The sequence below is a fragment of the Euprymna scolopes genome, chromosome 25 (genome assembly GCF_053919585.1).
Source record: "Euprymna scolopes isolate OS-2025 chromosome 25, ASM5391958v1, whole genome shotgun sequence".
Taxonomy (NCBI): Eukaryota; Metazoa; Mollusca; class Cephalopoda; order Sepiida; family Sepiolidae; genus Euprymna; species Euprymna scolopes.
The window spans coordinates 29,577,041-29,596,789 of NC_136506.1; the positions used below are offsets into that span (position 1 = coordinate 29,577,041).

General features: G+C 33.3%; 1 protein-coding gene across 8 annotated transcripts in view; it reads left to right on the forward strand.

Moving 5' to 3' along the window:
* LOC145247308 (uncharacterized) overlaps positions 1 to 19,749 on the forward strand; it is a 537,232-nt gene that overhangs the window by 235,567 nt on the left and 281,916 nt on the right. The window lies entirely within an intron of this gene.

The window sequence follows — 19,749 nt, forward strand, 5'->3', positions numbered from 1 at the left end:
GAGATGAACATCATTTTCATCATATTTGGATTTCTACCTTTCATCTATTATGTTTTGAATTGTAGTTACGTGTGTGTGTGTGCATGTCTCTTAATAAACGTGTATCGTTATGTAACAGTGAAATGTTTCCTTATTTGTTCATAAGTATTACGTTCTTCCTCATGAGCTGCTACTAACCGAACATAAAGGCTGGACTCCCTGCGGTAGGTCCTGGATATGACTTTAAACTATATCCACTGGAGAGGCCCCTGCTTGCGGGCTTTGGAGAGTGTGGAGCCACCCTTTAATTGCCATTGCTCCAAGGTCCACTCTGACCCGGAGTGGTAGTACCTGTTAGGGTCCCAACTATGGGTTAAATAGAAACCGACTTGAAAACAACAAACATATTCTATTAAAAAATTTTTCTTCAAAATCTTTGGATTCGGCATTAAATAACCTGGAAAGGGTTGATATGTCGTAAAACAAAAACAACCAACCAACCCTGCGGTAAGATATTTTATGTTATATTGATCTAACGCATTCCACGATATAACATCGATAATCAATGATAACTCAAAGATGACTTTCTTATCAATAAATATAATTATTGCACAGGATAATTTCAGATATAATTGTACAAGAAAAAGTTCAATTATTTCACTTCGACTGGACTTAGTAAACATATACTGTCTCTAGATGCATGCTTTTCAACTTGAACGTCCAGCAAACAAGTCTCTCCATCAGCTAAATATAATGGTCTTTATGAAAACCCTAATTCTTACCCTCATTTTTCTGAGATTAGCATTTCCTCCTCTATCATTTGGAGATTACCCTTTCTTCTTCTGTTCTCTGTTCCCTTTTATCTTTCTTCTTCTAAATCTCTTTTTCCATTTTTTTTCTTTCTTTTCCTTCTGAGCTCATTTTTTTCTTTCTTTCATCATCTAAATTATTTTAGTTATCATCTGTAAGGTGGTCTCTTGCTTGACATAAGATACATAGCTTACCGATATATTTCTGTGTATGTCAAGCCAGACAGTGTGTCACCAAGTGTCTATTTTACTATGTTCAGAAATAAATTAATTTTTCCCCACGAATATCTTCATAAAAACATATTCTATCATCCCTCTTAACATATGGGACATTTTGTCAAGTGTTAACGCCCCTTGACCACACCATACCCTCAGCCCATCTGGTGTTGCCTGGCGTATGAAAATAGTATTATAATGTAGCTAGGCATGTTCTTGCTGTTCAGACCTCTTTTTCATATTTAATATTTGATATCCAGCATCTGGAGCGAATGCCAAGACTTGCTACTTGAATGTTACAGAGTCTATCGCATCTACCCTATGAAAGCCAACTCAAAAAGCTTTCTCCCTTGAGTGCCATCGATTATACAATAACCTCATTTTGGTCTACATTGGTTTAATAATGATGGGCAGCATGAGCTAAAGCAAATAGATTGAAGACATTGCCAAGGCTGGTGCAAAGAAGGTGGGCTCCCTTTAGCATGTTAGAAAACTACTCACATCTAAGAGTATACTATACCTCTCTGAAGCCACCTTAACTTATCTCTGGCCAGATCTAGAATTTTGAAAGAAGAAACGGGTTTGTATTACTGTACACATAGATTCGAAAAAGTTGTCAAAAAACAAATATATAACAAATAAATGTTATCAAAGGCAAGATAAGTTACTTTTCTACCAAACTGGATATATTTTTCGTGTTTTTATTCAATGTAACATGTTTATTCAGCTCGAAAACCATACAGTGTTTACCGATGTATTGGAACATTCAAGATGGCGTCTTATTCTCTCTTTAACACGGTAAGTATGGGAAAAGATGTTATAAATAAAAACCCGGATAACATACTGTTAAAAACTTGCTCAATATATGTTACTGTGACATAGGTTGACATATATTCAGCGGGTTTTTAATAGTATTTTGTCTAGTTTTTTATTTATAACACCTTTTTCCATACTTACGGTGTTAAAGAGGGTGGTAGACGCCATCTTGAATTTTCCAATACATCGGTAAACACTGTATGTTTTTCGAGCTGAATAAATATGTTACATTGAATAAAAACAAAAAAAATATATCCAGTTTGGCAGAAAAGTAACTTATCTTGCCTTTGATAACATTTATTTGTTATGTATTTGTTTTTTGACAACTTTTTCGAATCTATGTGTACAGTAATACAAACCCGAAGAAACTATTATAGTAGAAATCTTTCTTGTATCTAAGGACCTCTACAGTAAAGGGGCGGGATTTTGTTGTTTGTCAGGTTAGTCGGGAGTATTTACGTTGAGGAGGAGTTCATCAGAGCACATTCCATCGAAGGATTTGTAAAACAAGTACAGGGATGAAGCATTGCAGTGATGGGACAGGGATTGGAGCTTGGCTGATAGTAAGGGACCTATTTGAATAGAGATACTGTTTGGGACGCTGGTCAAGTGGAAGAGAGACTAGTGGATGATGCACCAACCCAGATATTGCAACAATACTCCATGCATGTAAGTTAGTTCGAAAATCCATTTCTAAAAGCCGTTGTAAAACGAGTGTTAAGCTGAATATAATGATGATGATGAATGTTGGGTGTGTCTGCTGGTTTGTTAATACCCGACGTAGGTAGGTGCTTCAGGTAGTCAAAAATGAATTGTCCTCTAACATGATAAGAACTTGTAAGGTTAAATTACATTCAACAACTTGTGCTGTTAAGGCAACGTCAGTGAGCAAACATCATCTTAAATGTGTCCGATCCATTAATTAGTTTGAAAGTATACTCATAAAAAGACATAATTATTTTTTTATTATTTCTTGTGCGTCATTAACGGTGTTGTTGGTTCAATGACAAAAACAGATGGTGTTACAAAATTATATGTAGGTGTGTAATACATATATATATAGTGCTTCTACACTATTGGGACGAAATTTCGGAAATGGTAAAACTGAATTTCACATGAAAACAATGGTATCTACGTATTCCTCGTATTTTTAAGAGGATTATATCCAAAAATTACGAAAATCGATGAGGTAGAAAATTACTTATTACAGAAAATAAAAAATAGAATTTAAAGACAACGATCGTAAGACACAAGAGTTCACAAGGGAGGTAATTTTCTGTTTCGATTGAAATAAGTCCACCTGCTAACATGATTAAAATTGTTTTTTCAAATTATGCAGGTAATTTCGACTGCATAATTTGGAAGATACAGAATTTTTCTACATAAGGCTAGAATAAGTAAAAAAAAAAAAAATCGAAAAATTCCACCAAAAGTTAAAGAGTAAAATTAGTCTCCATCATAGATAGTAGATGCTCGACTGAGCTTCAATCTTTGCTCTCACCTTTCAGAAACATCTCAGCAAGAACTCATCTTTCTTCCTCTGTGTATCTAAAATCAAATAGGATTTCCATGAACATAGTTGTTATCCAATTAAGACAGTAAACGAACAAGTTCTCTCCGATTCTCTCTCCTCTGATCTTGAGCACGTGGTACAATGGGGAAAGAAGTGGCCGGTTACTTTTAATGCATCTAAAACCAAGCTTCTCTCTTTACATCATCAACATTCTGATCCACATCTGGCATCAACTGAAATGAATGGCTCTCGTCTTGAGGAGCCTCAAGTTTTGACAAGCTTCTGGGCTTGACCGTTACTCCTGATCTTAAATGGAACACGTACATCAAATCTGTTGCCAAGGCCACTGGAAAAATGGTGGGATCTTTCTATCGATCTAGTAGATATTTCACTGCTGATGCAATTCTCTATTTATATAAAAGCCAGATACGTCCAAGGATGGAATACTGTTGCCACATCTGGGCAGGAGCTGCTAGAAAGGACTTGCCCTGCTTTGATAGAGTTCAAAATAGACTTTGTAGCCTCGTAAGAGATGTCCTTTTCTCTTCCTTGCAACCTCTATCTCACAGAAGAGATGTTGCGAGTTTGTCTCTGATGTATCGTTATTTTCATGGAAAGTGTTCGACTGAGCTTCAGTCTATGGTCCCCCCTCGCCAAACTTTCACAAGAAACACTCGTCTAGCTGAAAACACTATCAATAATTCCCCCCACTCTTTATCTGTGCCTAAACCTAAACATAGATTCCATGAACAAAGCTTCTTTCTTAGAACTGCACGCCTGTGGAATTGTCTTCCGTTTTCTTGCTTTCCAGCTGACTACAATATGGTTGTGTTCAAGTCTAACGTAAACAAGTCCTTGATGAGCCGTTCCATATAAGTTAACAAATTTATTGAATTTCCATTACTATATTGTCCAATTTCTACTGTACACTCTTTAACCCTTATCCTCGAGTTGCCTCTTGGCATTGATAATGTGGCGATTCCTGTGTAAAAAATAAATAATTTCCATCATGTCGAAAACGACGTCACGGTAAAGTTTTTGTACATGGTCGCTTTCAAGTTCAATGTCACAACATTCATAAAATTCACTTTAAAGATAGTAATCAGGGAAAAATCCCTCACTCTCCAAAAAAACCTCTGGCATCTCGTGATATGTTTTTCTTTGATTGTGTTTGTTTCTTTAAAGTTAGTTTTTTTGTGTTTTTGACTTGAGTTTTTCTCATCTGTTTTTTAATCGCCTTTGTTTTGCTTTTGAACACCGTGTCAGTGTTTTATTTTATTATTATTATTATTATTATTATTATTATTATTATTATTATTATTATTATTATTATTGTTTTGTTATTATTGTTATTATTATTGTTGTTGTTGTCATTATTATTGTTTTTATTATTGTTATTATTATTATTACTACTATTATTATTATTGTTGTTATTATTGTTATTATTATTACTATTATTATTACTATCATTATTGTTATTGTTGTTGTTGTTATTATTATTATTATTATTGTAGTAATAGTAGTAGTAGTCTCAACCTTTGGATGTTTTATTTGGATTTTTTTTTCTTAAACATCAGGTCAATTCCTTTGACTATAGACATTCAAGCTGTATTAACTCTATCGCCGTTCCTAACGGGCAAGCTTTTTGCAAAATTGTAAAAGAAATTGTCTTGTCAATCTGATTAAACCACTTAAGGTGGCTTTTTTGTCATGTTCCCAAGCTTTTCAATTGCAATGAGATTCACCCTGACTGTCATACAGTTCGAAGTGTTGATATATTAGTATTGTTTCATAACATTCTTAACTTTATGACGTTTTTTTTATTTATTTATTTTTTTAAACATTCAAACTATACCTTAACATTTTCGCTGTTCCCAACAGGCAAGCCTTTTGTAAAATTGTAAAAGAAATTGTCTTGTCAATCTGATTAAGCCATTTGTGGTGGCTTTTTGTTATGGCCCCAAGCGTTCCAATCACAATGGGAATCACCTTGACTTCTTTTCATTTCCAGAGTCTAATTCCCATTTTAGATCTTGGTATTTTTTTCTTGTGCTTTCTCTTGCACTCTGCTATCGAAAGGGCAGGCTACGTCAATAATTGAGCAAGTTCTCTTATTTTTATTTAGTAAGATTATATCAGGTCTGGAGTGTTCAAGGACATCATCATTATTATTATTATTGTTATTATTATAGTAGTAATATTTTTATATGTTTATTTATTATTTTTTTTAATATTTGATCGTTTCTGAAGAGCAGTGAAATAAACTAAAGACAATACTTTTAAGATGGTAAATAAGAAAATATAAGCATTCGACGAAACAAAAAAAATGTGATTGTGAACTAATTCTTTCCTGTTGTTATCGGATGACAACTAACCAGAATACATGGTTTTCTTTTTCTTTTTCTTTCTTTCTTTCTTTATTTATTTGCTATTTCATCATATACAAGGCACAATGTCACTTGAATGTAGGGGGCTACTATTTGGGACACAATTTGTAGGAACAGTATAGTTATGCTTTCTTTTATGTGCCCTATGAACAACTTCCTTTACCTTTGTTCTACTGATAAACTTATTTCCTCTTTTTTTTGTTATATTTTTTTCTCTATTTTTTTATTCCAAATATTTTTGTTTTTTTTGGGGGGGGGGTATGTCGATAGTATCACTCTTGCTTCTGTTACTAATCCTCGGCTCCCAAAAGCAACAAGGATTAGACCATTCATGTCATGAGACGGCCCCTGTGTATTTTGCAGTGGGAGTTCTGTGCAGTTCTAGAAGGTTCACCCTCTTAGGCTTTGCCTTCTCTCTTTGAGGAGGGGTTAGTTTATTGCTAATCGACGGGGTTGCTCGGGTACTTGTTGCAAGTCAAAGTGGCCCTCCTCTGGGGCGCTGAGTTCTCAATCCCACTTTCCGATCCTGGTGTCATAGTTCTTGCAGCGGGAGAGAACTAAATACCACTCTGCCACACTAAAGTACTGTGATACAGCAAAACAGTGAGGAACTACATATTCATCCCCCTCAATAAACACACTTCTTGTGTTGTGTATTTGTGATAAGTGAAATTGTCAACCGCCATTAGTGAAAATAGAAATCTCTTTGTGTAGACCAGTCATTCCCAATGTGGGGCGCATGGCAATATTTTGGTGGGGCATGGGCAGGACGTGCACCCTTGGGCTTACTATACCAAAGACTATAGGGCAATTTGAGAATGAGTTATTTTTTTCATTATTATTATTACTACTACTATTATTATTATTATTATTATTATTATTATTAACAGTGAAATTTAGAACCTTGTTTAGATACAAGTTAATGGCCTTTTAAGCTTACTTCACTGAATAACAGAGGGCTTTTTAATAACAAATATTAAATATTACAAAGGGAAGGCATCAGGATTTTAGAAATGCCTAGGTGGGGCATGGCCCAAAATAGGTTGGGAACCACCGGTGTAGACAGATGAAGAACTCTTTAGCACTTAACAGCATTTATTTAAACATTGAGATTTTGTCTAATCACAGCTTGTGACTGATGGCTGCATGGTTAGAAACGCCGAATCTTAACAAAATGGTTGAGTTTCGATTTCGTTTTGTCTATCAAGCCGCACATGTGAAAAAGCGAAACAATATGTTTGGATAATTATATATTTATAGCATAATTTTTTTATTTATTTATACAGAGTTAAGCAGCAAGATGTCTGTTCACATTACACTTGAACTTTTGCATGCCAATACAGTCAGGGATGCAAGAACCCGGGAAGGAATTCCAAAGTCTAGCAATTCGAGGGAAGAAACTATTAGAGAAAAAGGCTATCCGGCATCTAGAGAATTCTACTGTGAAGGGGTGGGATTTTGCTGCTTATCAAGTTTGTTGGGGGGGTATTTACGTCGAGGGGGTACAATTGCTTGGAGTTTGCCAGAGCACCTTTCATTAACATAGTTGTAAAATAGGCAGCATTTCGGCGATGGGAAAAGGGTTGAAGTTTGGTTGGCGATTTTTTTTTAAACCTTGATAACATGTTCTGAAGCCAGATACATAACTTCATTGAGCTTGTTATCTGAAACAATTTGGATAATACTATAAGGAATGCGTACATTTTTATATAAACTCAGGCGTATATATATATAATATATATATATATATATATATATATGTAATTATTATAATATTTTTTAAATGCCTATAGACACTAGTGTTTCATTCTTTCGGGAATCATCAGTGCCAGGGTGACACAATTACTGCCAGTCGGGAGATTCGATCCCAGCCACGAAGCCATCTCTGACAAGGAACAAACTACACGGCCAAGTTTAATCACGAGAAATATCGTTGAAATTTAAACATTTATTTTTAAATGTCGAGATGTTCGTCCATAGTGATCTAATGATTATAACATCATAATCTGCGCATGCGAGCTTAAGTGACCGACTTTCATTTCAACTGTAAAGTGCTCAACAATAAGAACTGAGTTCTTAAAGGGGCTGACATAATTATTATTATAATGATTTCTCTCTCTCTCTCTCTCTCTCTATATATATATATATATATATATATATATATATATATATATATATTGAGAAATTCTACAGTTGTAAGCAGGCCCCTGATTGGCCACCCACTGTCTTTGTTTAGACCAATCAGATTGGTTGAGATTTTAACCGCCGAGCACTATGCTCGACAGGTTTTTGATTGTCTTCTTCCTTTTCAGTCAGTTTCAGATAAACAGCTGGAGAAGAAAGATGGAGTTCCACTTTTGATATGAGGCATTTGCGCACCTCTACCCTTCGTCTCCTTGAGACTTTATTTTTAAGCCTAAATCATTAGGCTAAGTTATTATTATATATGTTTCCCAGAGATTTTTTTAAGGTCAGAATTATTGACCTGTCATAAATGACTATTCCTTCAAATGAACATTATGAACTTCTGTGATGTCGACTCTAGCCGAGAATTGAATCTTTTGTCAGAAGGCATCATACCAACCCCTTCAAACGGCTGTAATAAATTTCGAACTTCGAACAGTGTTGAACCTGTATTCCAGTTCCTGATGGAGATAAAAGACTATTACCTTTCGAGGTGTGTTACCAGCTCTGTTCAGAGCCAAATTGAGCTTTTCCTTTTTTGCAACGAAGAACGAATAAAATTTGTGTCGAATTTTAGAGGCATGCTTTGTTGTAATTGTTAATTTTTTTTACCACTGTCAGTGTCGGTAAGATAATTTCTTATATATATAATATAATATAAAGCTGTGTGTGTGTCTGGTCACGAATAGGCTCCTATATGGTTGACTATTTTAAAAAACTGATTACAAATAATGATAGATGTATCGAGACACAGGAATGGGTATGTTTGATTTGGCAGAACGGTGGTTCATTAAAATTGTGGAGTCTGCGTACGCGCCTGGTCCACAAAGTATCGAAAAAAAAAAAAAGTTTACAAGTGTTTTTGATATAGATGTACATAAGGAATTTAGGAAAACTCGTCTCGGGAGAACTCGTCCCCTTTCGCTAGGTAGGAAAACTGGTCCCTTATTGAATAAATATCGATTGAAAACACATTTTATGATCGTTCTTGAAGGAGATATTGTTTTTTAAAATAAACTATAGCCCCCCCCCATAATATTTAAAAAAAAATATTTTTACTTGTTTAATGTTTTTTTTTTTTTTTTTTTTTTAAATAAAATCGATTTTCTAAGTGTCCGTTTTCTACCTAACTGGCTAAGTTCTTAGTGGTTTAACTTATTTTAAAGCGTTTATTATGTTCATACAAAGTTAATTACAAATTTTTTTTGTTCTTATTTTAACGATGTTTTTTTGGAGTCATAAAAACAATAAAAAAAACAAAACCCAAAAATTAAAAAACAGGGAGCGATTCGATTCTTCGTTACGCTTTTGGTTTTGTTTTTTAATTATGATAGTTTTTTTGTTATGTTTTTGTTTTCTGTCATACCAAATGCACTCATGCGTAATTTAAAATTATGATTTTATCAATTATCAACATTTATTGTCGTCCTGTCAAATTTTGCAAAAATTAACTAATAAATTAAAAGCGAAATATTTTTTTGGCGCGAGAGATGCCATGTGCTAACAATCTCTCGTTAACTCATTTTTAATTTTTTTAATTTTTACTTCAAAATTCTAAAATCAATGATTAAGAGAGAAAGTAATCACTAAATAAATTTATTAATCAATTTTATTGAAAACTCCGCTATCGTTTATCATTTTTTTGTTGGTTGCTTTTCGAAGGGAGATATAGGTTTTATCCCCCCCCTCTCTGTCTAAATTATATTTTAAAAAATATTAAAATGTATTTTCTTTTTAAAACCAAATCTCCCTCAGTAATTTCTTTAATTTTCTATTTTTTAGCGATTATCAAGACCCCCTTAGATGTGATATACCGGGCATTATTTCTCGTTCTCCCGTAACACTCGACATGTTTTTTTTTTTGTTTTTTTTTCTTTACCAAATAAACGATTCCAAATAAATTAAATAAACAACATAGTCGTCGAGGTAGAAAAATCGATTTTACCCTTTTATAAACAACAGTATATAAGTAAATTCTTTTTATATTAATATAAAAAAAATATGCGGTCTCGTTTATGAACATAATAAACGCTTTTATTAAAAATACAAAAAAAACATTAAACAAGTAAAAATATTTTTTTAAAAATATTATGGGGGGGAGAGCTATAGTTTATTTTAAAAAACAATATCTCCTTCAAGAACTATCATAAAATGTGTTTTCAATCGATATTTATTCAATAAGGGACCAGTTTTCCTACCTAGCGAAAGGGGACGAGTTTTCCGGAGACGAGTTTTCCCGGCACCGTACATAAGAATACTTTGATAAGTATGTTTTAACTTAAATAGGGATGGTATAATAAAATTGTGGGGTCGGCGTTCGCGCCTGTCCTACAATACATAGACTAGAAATAGGCACAAACTTTAATAAAGACTTTTCGTATCTAACTGTTTAAGTATACTTTGATAATTATGTTTCAGTTTGAAGAAATATGGTATAATAAAATTATGGGGTGCTCGTTCGACCTGACCTTCATAGAATGGAAAAATTTCACAAAGTTTAAGAAGGTTTTTTAATATAGCTCCACAGAATATTGTGATAAGTGTTTTGTTTCGGTGTGAACAGGTATGGTATAATAAATTATGGGGTTTATCTATTTCATTTTTACTTTCATCATATTTTGCTTTGGTTTTGATATCCCCAAATTCAACCCAAATTTACAACCCTTCCTTTTCATAACGTATCATACTTTCATAAATCAGTCCATTTTCTGTAGGCTGTTTTTGAACCCAGTCAACGACGGGTACTTTTGCTAGTATATATATATATATATATATATATATATATATATATATATATATAATTGAGTAAAATGATTTTTTTGTAGAAGGCAGATATTCCTTTTTTCCGCCCGCTATTAAAGCTTAAAGTTTCAGTCCAACTATTCCTTGGCATATTGTTAAACATTTAACAACATGCCAAGGAAAAGGAAAAATACTACAAAAAATGCTAGTTTTATTTTGGTGTCTTTAACTCTCCCCCACATTTTTGCTGATGAGGAGACTTTGTATGGGAGTAAAGTGCACAATTTAACCATAAATAGTTTGTTTTGTCCACCACTGTGTCGATTTGAGAACCTATCCAGGATAGGCGGATATCCTTCACTTAAAAAAAAAAAAAAAGCTTGTATCTAAATTTGCCTTCGTGTATCAGTTAGTCATTGATAGAACTAGTATTGTAATTTACAATGACGGACATACCGGTCTCGCTTTCTGTGTCTCTTGTCCTGTCTTGCTCTTAAAGAGAGTGGGGGGAGTGAGAGGAGGGATCGGGGGCGCTTGCGTGTTTAAGAGAGAAGGAGAGAGGGGAGGAAAAGGGATGAGAGAATGACAAGCAAAGAGAAAGTAGACAGTTTTACATTTTTTAAAACGTATTTTATTTATTTATTTTTTTCTTATAAGCAATAACTTTTCTTTGAACTTTTCGAAGTCAGATAAGATGTTTCCCACCCACCCTCATCCGTCCACAACTGAATTCCTAGAGTGTCTGACTTGTGTGCACATATCTTTGCCCTCTCCTCCTCCTCTACCACTTTTACCTATTACCACGCTTATTTAAATATACGAGCTGGTTTTGCCGGCTCGTAGCCGCCTTGCAAAAATCTCTATTTGAAATGCTTTAAAGTAATAAATATTTCATTCATAACGTTGTCGCAACCGCGAAACAAATCTTTTAGATCTGACCGTAAAGAATAGAAAAAAACGAAAGAAAAATCAATTTACTCACTTAACAAAACGCCTTTTTTCAAAACTAATCTGTAAATTATTTAAAAGTTAGGAACTTGTGCATTACAAATTTTGAGGACATCTTTTTTTTTGTTTTGAAATTTTTAAGGCTTCCACTCGTAACAATGGGAGACAATTCAAGTTTAATTTTGTATAAAAAGTGCTTGTTAAGATAGTCGACAAATCGATTTTTTAAATATGTCCTTTTAAGCAAGACCAATATTACGTACTTAATTGTCATGTCGAAAATAGAAATATATCCAAAAATTACGAAAACTTAAGTAGAACTGCTATCGTTTTTCGTAAAAAACAGTCGCTATAAAGAACAAATTCTGCACGCCATGAACAAGTAATCTAAAATATTCCTTTCGAGTTATGTCTCTTGTGTGTGGACTCTTCATTGTGTACTTTAAACGTTTAAGTAAAATGCAGTTTTACCCAATTTTCTGTAAAAATGACTTTTAACTATAACTTTCTACTCGACCAATTTTTGTAATTTTTAGATATATTAGTTTTTTCGACACGACAATTAAGTACAGTGTAACCCGGATATAAGATACCCCGAATATTAGAAAACGGATATAAGATACCCCGAATATTAGAAAACGGATATAAGAGAGATTTTCCGGGTTTGTATTATTGTACACATAGATTCGAAAAAGTTGTCAAAAAACAAATATATAACAGATAAATGTTATCAAAGGCAAGATAAGTTACTTTTCTACCAAACTGGATATAATTTTCGTGTTTTTATTCAATGTAACATGTTTATTCAGCTCGAAAAGCAGTGTTTAGCGATGTATTGGAAAATTCAAGATGGCGGCCGATTCTCTCTTTAACACGGTAAGTTTGGAAAAAGGTGTAATAAATAATAAACTAGACAAAATACTGTTAGAAATTCGCTCAATATATGTTACCATGACATAACTTGACATATATTCGGTGGGTTTTAATAGTATTTTGTCTAGTTTATTATTTATAACACCTTTTCCTGAACTTACCGTGTTAAAGAGAGAATCGGCCGCCATCTTGAATTTTCCAATACATCGCTAAACACTGCTTTTCGAGCTGAATAAACATGTTAAATTGAATAAAAACACGAAAATTATATCCAGTTTGGTAGAAAAGTAACTTATCTTGCCTTTGATAACATTTATTTGTTATATATTTGTTTTTTGACAACTTTTTCGAATCTATGTGTACAGTAATACAAACCCGATTTTCCCTTGTCCCAAATTAGAGCTCGTGTTAATGTACAGTGCAACCCGGGTATAAGAACCCAGGATATAAGTCAGACCCGAATATAAGAGAACTGTAGGGACCGAAGAAGAAGTCTCTTATACCCGGGTTACACTGTGCTTAATATTATTTTTGCTTAAAGCAACATATAAAAAAATCGAGTTGTCGGTTCTATCTTAAACAAGCACTAAAAATGTCCTTTTCAAAAAAAAAAAAAAAAAAAAAAATTACACGTATTTCATAACGATTGTTTCAAACTATAACTTTGATTCATTACGAAAAAAAAAATCAAGTTTCGTAAGTCCTTCGATTTTCTTATAACAAGATTCATTTATGCAAGAGATTTCTTTTCTGAGATAAACTTCGTTAAAAACTTCTTTTGAAAAAAAAAAAACAAAAAGAAAGTCACTCATGTCAGAAAAAAAAAAAGAAGTCTTTTATTTATTTATTCAAAGCGTGATACCACTAATTCTCATTGATTCCCTGAAAACACCGAATGTGCCTCGAGGGTATTAAAGACTATGAAATTATCCCTTTATTTTTTTTTTTTCAATTGTCATACCCCTCTCATCCAACCAAAATTGACTGCGTTCATAAGCCCCCCCCCCCTAATTGAATTAAAATCTGAAAATCAGAACGAAAAATGGTAAAACCCTGATTGAAAAAGAGAAAAACGTTTGTTTTTTAACGCTTTTTTTCTCGATATATTTTAACAATAAAAATATCTCTTGGTTTCGAGGTCGAGTTATATTTAAAAAGATAATTTACAATTTTTACTTGCAAATTAATTCACCAAGTGACTCCTCCCTTCTCTCTGGCACTCTTACCCCTCTTTCACTATATGTGAGTTGACACCACCACTCTCTCTTATATATTAAATTGTGTGGAATAGGACCACTTGCTTGCCTGACAATCACTGATTCCAACATTGTTGCCATGGTCTTCTCCTTTGTTTTCTCTGCTGCCCATGTCGTCGTCTCTCACATCGGCGGCTTCCAAGAAACGCGTGTATGGGTTTACAAGTATTAAAAATAAAACAAAACACAAAAAAATGCAAACTGTCATATTCTGCAAATGTCAGTTGCACTCTGGTTTTGTGTGACACCATCGACTCTCCGGATGCTATTGTTCAAGTCGTGTTCGTCAATTACTGTCAGCTCCTCTTGGTCTGTTTCCGAGCCACGATTTGCATTCAGCTAACTCGCAAACTCAAGACTGTTTATAAACTGTTCCAAAACTCACTGCCACGCCTAAAATTAACCGGAAAGTAACTCTAAACATCTTGACCTCTTTTGTCTCAACTACTGCCACCTCTTGATTAACAACCCTGTTTTAGCTTCCGTCATGGGAAGACATTTTCCTCATAAAAGTATTAAGATATTCCAATTTCTTATAATAATGTTAACAATGTATAATTATTAGTATTAAAAGTATTACAATTTTATAGAATATAAAAATGCGCCAGTTTACGCGAATAGCGTTTTTTTTTTATAGTTTTGGTTGAAGGAACATTCTAGAATGTTTTATCCATCAAAACTATAAAAGAACTCTGTTCAGATAAACACTTTAAGGTACTTGTGCACTTATTGATCTGTGCTGAAATAATAACGTTATTATTTAGAAACCCATTCTTAACATGGGGAGGGTGTTTTGTACCTATTATGTACTTAAACCTTACAATTTAATATTTTATTAAACAGTTATCATAAAACTTTAATTAAACTTGAAAATACTATTTTAAAAAAAAAATAGCGCAGATCAATAAGTGCACTAGCACCCTCTTCAGTTATGCAGTTAATTTGATAAACTTGAAAAATGCCTCCCTCCCACGGCAAGAAGATGTGTCACAAGGTTGGAGTGTGGAGGTTCAAAACCAACTCATAAAAAGGATATGCATTCTGGCCAACAAAAAATGCCTGAGCAGATTTTTATGGGACGATATTTTCTACATAAAAAGTATCAAGATATTCAAATAATTTAAAATATTACTATGAAAAACGTTAAATCAAAATTAGAATATAAAAATATTCTTTTAAAAAGTTTCTAGAGAGTTCCAAATATAGAATATAAAAATGTTCTTTTTCGAGAGTTCCTGTTCCAAGTTGTGGTGTTCTATTTGAAGCCTTTCCGAAGTTGTCCATTCGCTAAGACTATAAAAGCACGCTGATAGCGTCAACTCTTTAGTTAGTGAGTCAGTTTGAGTCATTACTCCGCCAGATTATCGCTGACTAAATTAATCCGGCCAATATTTCCTGGGACCCAAATCCGGTCGAAAAGAATCTTATAAAAAAAGAATCAGTTCCAAGCAACCCGTAAAGAAAACTGGACTCATTTAATAATTATTATTGTTTGGACGATTAATTGGAATCGGGAATAAAAAAAAATCAAAGATTTGGGGTATCGGAATCGGAAAAATTGATGCCTATTTTCGGATTCTAAAATGATTCTTTCAATTGTCTTTTTTATTTGATTTTTTTTAAAGTAAAATCTTCCATTGCTGGCAATAATGATAAAATAATAAATATTTATTGATTTTATAATATCAGTAAAGCTAAAATCGATAGATCACTCTCCACAAGTTTATTTTGACGTATTTAACATGTGTTTTTACAAAAATAGAGGAAAATAACAATCTTATAGTTAAATAATTAGAAATTTATAAAGAATCTGAATCGGTAATTGGATTGGAATTGGGAATTTAGTACGGAATTGGTAATTATATCGGAATCAGGAAAAATATTGGAATCGTCCCATCACTAGTAATTATACACATTTTCTGACCTTCTCTCTGACCAAAGAATATTGTTATTAATTCTCAATAACTCGGTCTTTCTTCTAAACGTAAACTAGACTAAATTAAGGATTTGTGTATCTTCCTTATATTATAACCGTTACTAGTCATCTCTAGGTGTCTATTTATTTGCTTGGTGTGTTTCTTTTATTTACTTATTTAACTGTTCCTTATCAGTTATCAGGATCTTGATCGTCTAGTTATGTATGGGTGTGTCAGAACATTTATCTATGTACGACGAATGTGATGTACCTGTTTCTGCTCTGCTGCCTTTTGAAGGATTCCATCATCAATCATCTTGAGGGATTTGATTCTGCCAACTGAAAACAAACGCATGCGAGATAGACTCAAGATGATGGCTGTTTATATATATATATATATATATATATATATATATATATATGAAAGATCGAAAAAATGAAAAAAAGAATCATTAAGCAAGGTATCTCTGTTGTTTTTAATAATGTTTGCCTGAATATATATATATATATATATATAAATGTAACTCTTGGTTCGTTCGGAATTAATAGTCTAAAAAACCACTGGACGGATGGCTTCCACGTTTTATTAAAGAATTAATATTTATAAAATTATCTCAGCCAGATGTAAAAGCTCGATAAAACCAAATAGGAAATAGAGCTTATAATACGAAGGAAAGTATTTCTTCGAAACTCCGCGGATTAAGGGCTATCCACTTATCTAGTGTTTCCTTTTCAGATTAAATATGTTTTTAACTCATTTCAAAGTGTTTTTTAACATCTTCTATTAATTGTTTGTTCGTATATATATATATATATATATATATATATATTCCTATACTCCTACAGTTTTTTTTTGTTCATTGATATTCATATTAAAAACTATTTTTTCTATTTATTTAAAAAGAAAATACAACTTTGTGATATATATGGGTCGTAGAAATTGCATTCATCTGCAAAAGATCTAGCTAATTTGCATATACTTTTATCAATTAATTCCCTATTAGTTTTTTCAGTTTTCTTATGAGATGATCATCTTTAGAAAACTATTACATGTAATAATATTCATGCAGATATTCTACATGATTTATACTTGCATAATATTTTCATAAAAAGTTAGAGTAAACACAAACCTCTTTCTATATAAATTTATGTATGCATATATATATTAGTTTAAAAAATTTTGCCTACCAAACTCCTCTGTCAGTTTTTGGTCTACAGACATGAAACTTAATATATAGGGTATTTGAACCCAGACAAAACTTTATATTTGGGTTTTAGCCTGGAAAAATCAATGCAAAAGTGTGAAAAAAAAAAAAAATGGAATTTGCCAGGTGAAGATCGAACGACGGCTTTACTAATATGTATACGTAACGTAATAGTTATTAGTTCATGTTTTAATTTTTAGCCTTGTAGCAAACATGTCTTCATAGTGCAGGCATTAATGTCAAAGGAAAAGCTAAATCGTAAGCTAAACGTTTTGCTTTCGATTCTCAGCGGTGGCGATGATTCTAAGTGGTGGACAAATCATCCCCCCTCCCCCGGCTATGCATCCTTACATTCCTATCGTGAACGTCTGTATCATTTATACCATTTTTTTCAATTTAATTATTTTCTATGTTCTTGCTTTTAAATTAAAATTTTTTTTTTTAATTATTGTTCAAGATTATATAAAAATTATTTTACACCACAAGTTTTACATTCATGCAAGCAAGGAAAAAAATAGAATCTTACATATAAAAATTACGCGAAACCTGTAATCTAAAAAGAATTAGAAATATTTTTAGCAATTATGATTTTTTGTTTGTGAAAATATTAAATAAACAATGCTTGATTCAATGATAATATCGGTAGTTCGAGAAGTTAATTTTTTTCCTGCTTTCCAGCTGACTACAATATGGTTGTCTTCAAGTCTAATGAAAACAAGTTTTTGATGAGCCGTTCCATATAAGTTAACAAATTTACCGAATTTCTATTACCAACAATTACTATATTGTCCAATTTCTACTGGGCACTCTCTAACCCTTACCCTCGAGTGGCTTCTTGGCCTTGATAAGTGGTGATGCCTTTGTAAAAAAAAAAAGAAAATATCGAATTCCTTTATACGGACTTTAAGGGCTTTTTTCGTAATGTTTCTGTAAAAATTATTATTTATTATTTTTTTTTAATTACAATTTACGATGCTTTATTTTCATAAAAAAGAAAAAATAAATTCATTTTTTTTACTACTGAAAATCATAACCATTGTGAATGTAGTTTTTGTTTAAACAAAATAATACATTTCCATTAAGATTTAAATAAAAATAATGGGTTCATTATATTCCGTGATCATTATTTTATAAATACTGAAAATTTCATTAAAATTGGTTAATTTCTTGATTTTTTGGTGCATTTTTAAGTAAAGGGAGGGGTCAAAATGTTTATATATTTTGAGCATCGACATTTATTTTGCACGTAACTAATATATATATATATATATATATATATATATATATATTACTGCTTATGTAAAACCAAATTGAAAGTTCATATATATACATATCTATATCATTATAAAACTCAAATGACCTTGTAACGATGTATGTAACCAACTTTCTGGTTAACGACATGCGCACTGAAATATTAACGTTATTATTTCGAAATCATTATTTAACATGGGAAGAGTGGGATTTAAAATAAATTAAATGTAATACAGAAATGAACGAGCAGATATATCAAAATTTGAATTTAACTATAAGTATTATGGTATCTGTTCAGTGCACATTTACCTATACGAGGGGCGTGCAATAAATAATGCCCCTGACTCACTTCCAGTTGTCTGATCTAGCTGAAATTTTGCATGTGCAATGATTTATATCTCTACAGGTTATGTGGCAAATTACAGCTCTGAACTAATTGTGGTTTCTGTTTTACAGGTGTTTGAACTGAGTCAGGTGTGAAATGGAGCCTGTTGAATGTCGAGCAGTGATCTGGTTTTTATATTTGAAAGGATGCACACCACAGGAGACTTTTGATGAAATGAAAGAAACTTATGGTGATAATGCCCCATCATATGACCTTGTAAAACGCTGGCATCGTGAATTCAAACATGGCCAGAAGTCTGTGGAAACAGCTCCCAGACCGGGTCGCCCCCCCCTTCTGCCATTGATGAGGCATCTTTCCGTCAAGTTGAGGCTGCCATTTTGGAAGATCGGTGCATTACTATTTGCCAAATAGCCCAAGATGTCAAGATTAGTACAGAGTCTGTAGAAACTATCATTCATGACCATTTGCATATGCATAAGGTGTCTGCCAGATGGATTCCCAGGTTGCTCACATCATTTCAGAAGCGAGAATGCATTGAGTGCTGGAGGATGAATTTGTAGATATGCCAAGAAGATGAGTCAAAATTTTTCAAAAGACTGATTACACAGGATGAAACCTGGTTCCATCACTATGATCCAGAGACCAAATCCCAGTCAATGCAGTGGAAGCACTTGGACTCACCACCTCCAAAGGAGGCAAGGGTCCAGTCCTCCGCTGGCAAGGTTATGCTCACAGTCTTCTGGGACCAGGACGGAGTAGTGATGACAGATTTCCTGGCAAAGGGTACCACAATTACAGGAGCCTATTATGCTTCAATTTTGAGGAAATTAAGGGAAGCTATCAAAATCAAGAGGCGGGACAAGATAAGCAAAGGTATCCCCCTCTTGCAGGACAACGGTCCACAACTCGCATGTCGCCAGATCAGAAGCACGGGCGTGTGGTTATGAAATTCTTCCCCATCCTCCCTACTCTCCTGACCTTGCACCCTCTGACTTTCACCTCTTCCCAGCCATGAAGTTGTTTTTGAAAGGAAAGCGTTTCCCAGATGAGGCAGCCTTGATTTCTGAAGTCACGTCGTGGTTGGAGAACCAACCTGGGGTGTTCTACAAAAACGGTCTCCAGAGCTGCATAAAACGATGGGAGAAATGCATAACTCTGGGTGGTTCCTATGTAGAGAAAGACTAATAACTATGCCAAGTTTCGTTACTCTACTGTTATGGGAAGTGGGTCAGAGGCATTACTTATTGCACGCCCCTCGTAAGTATGGCCAACAACCACTTATAATTCAGTAACTGTAAATTTTTTTTCC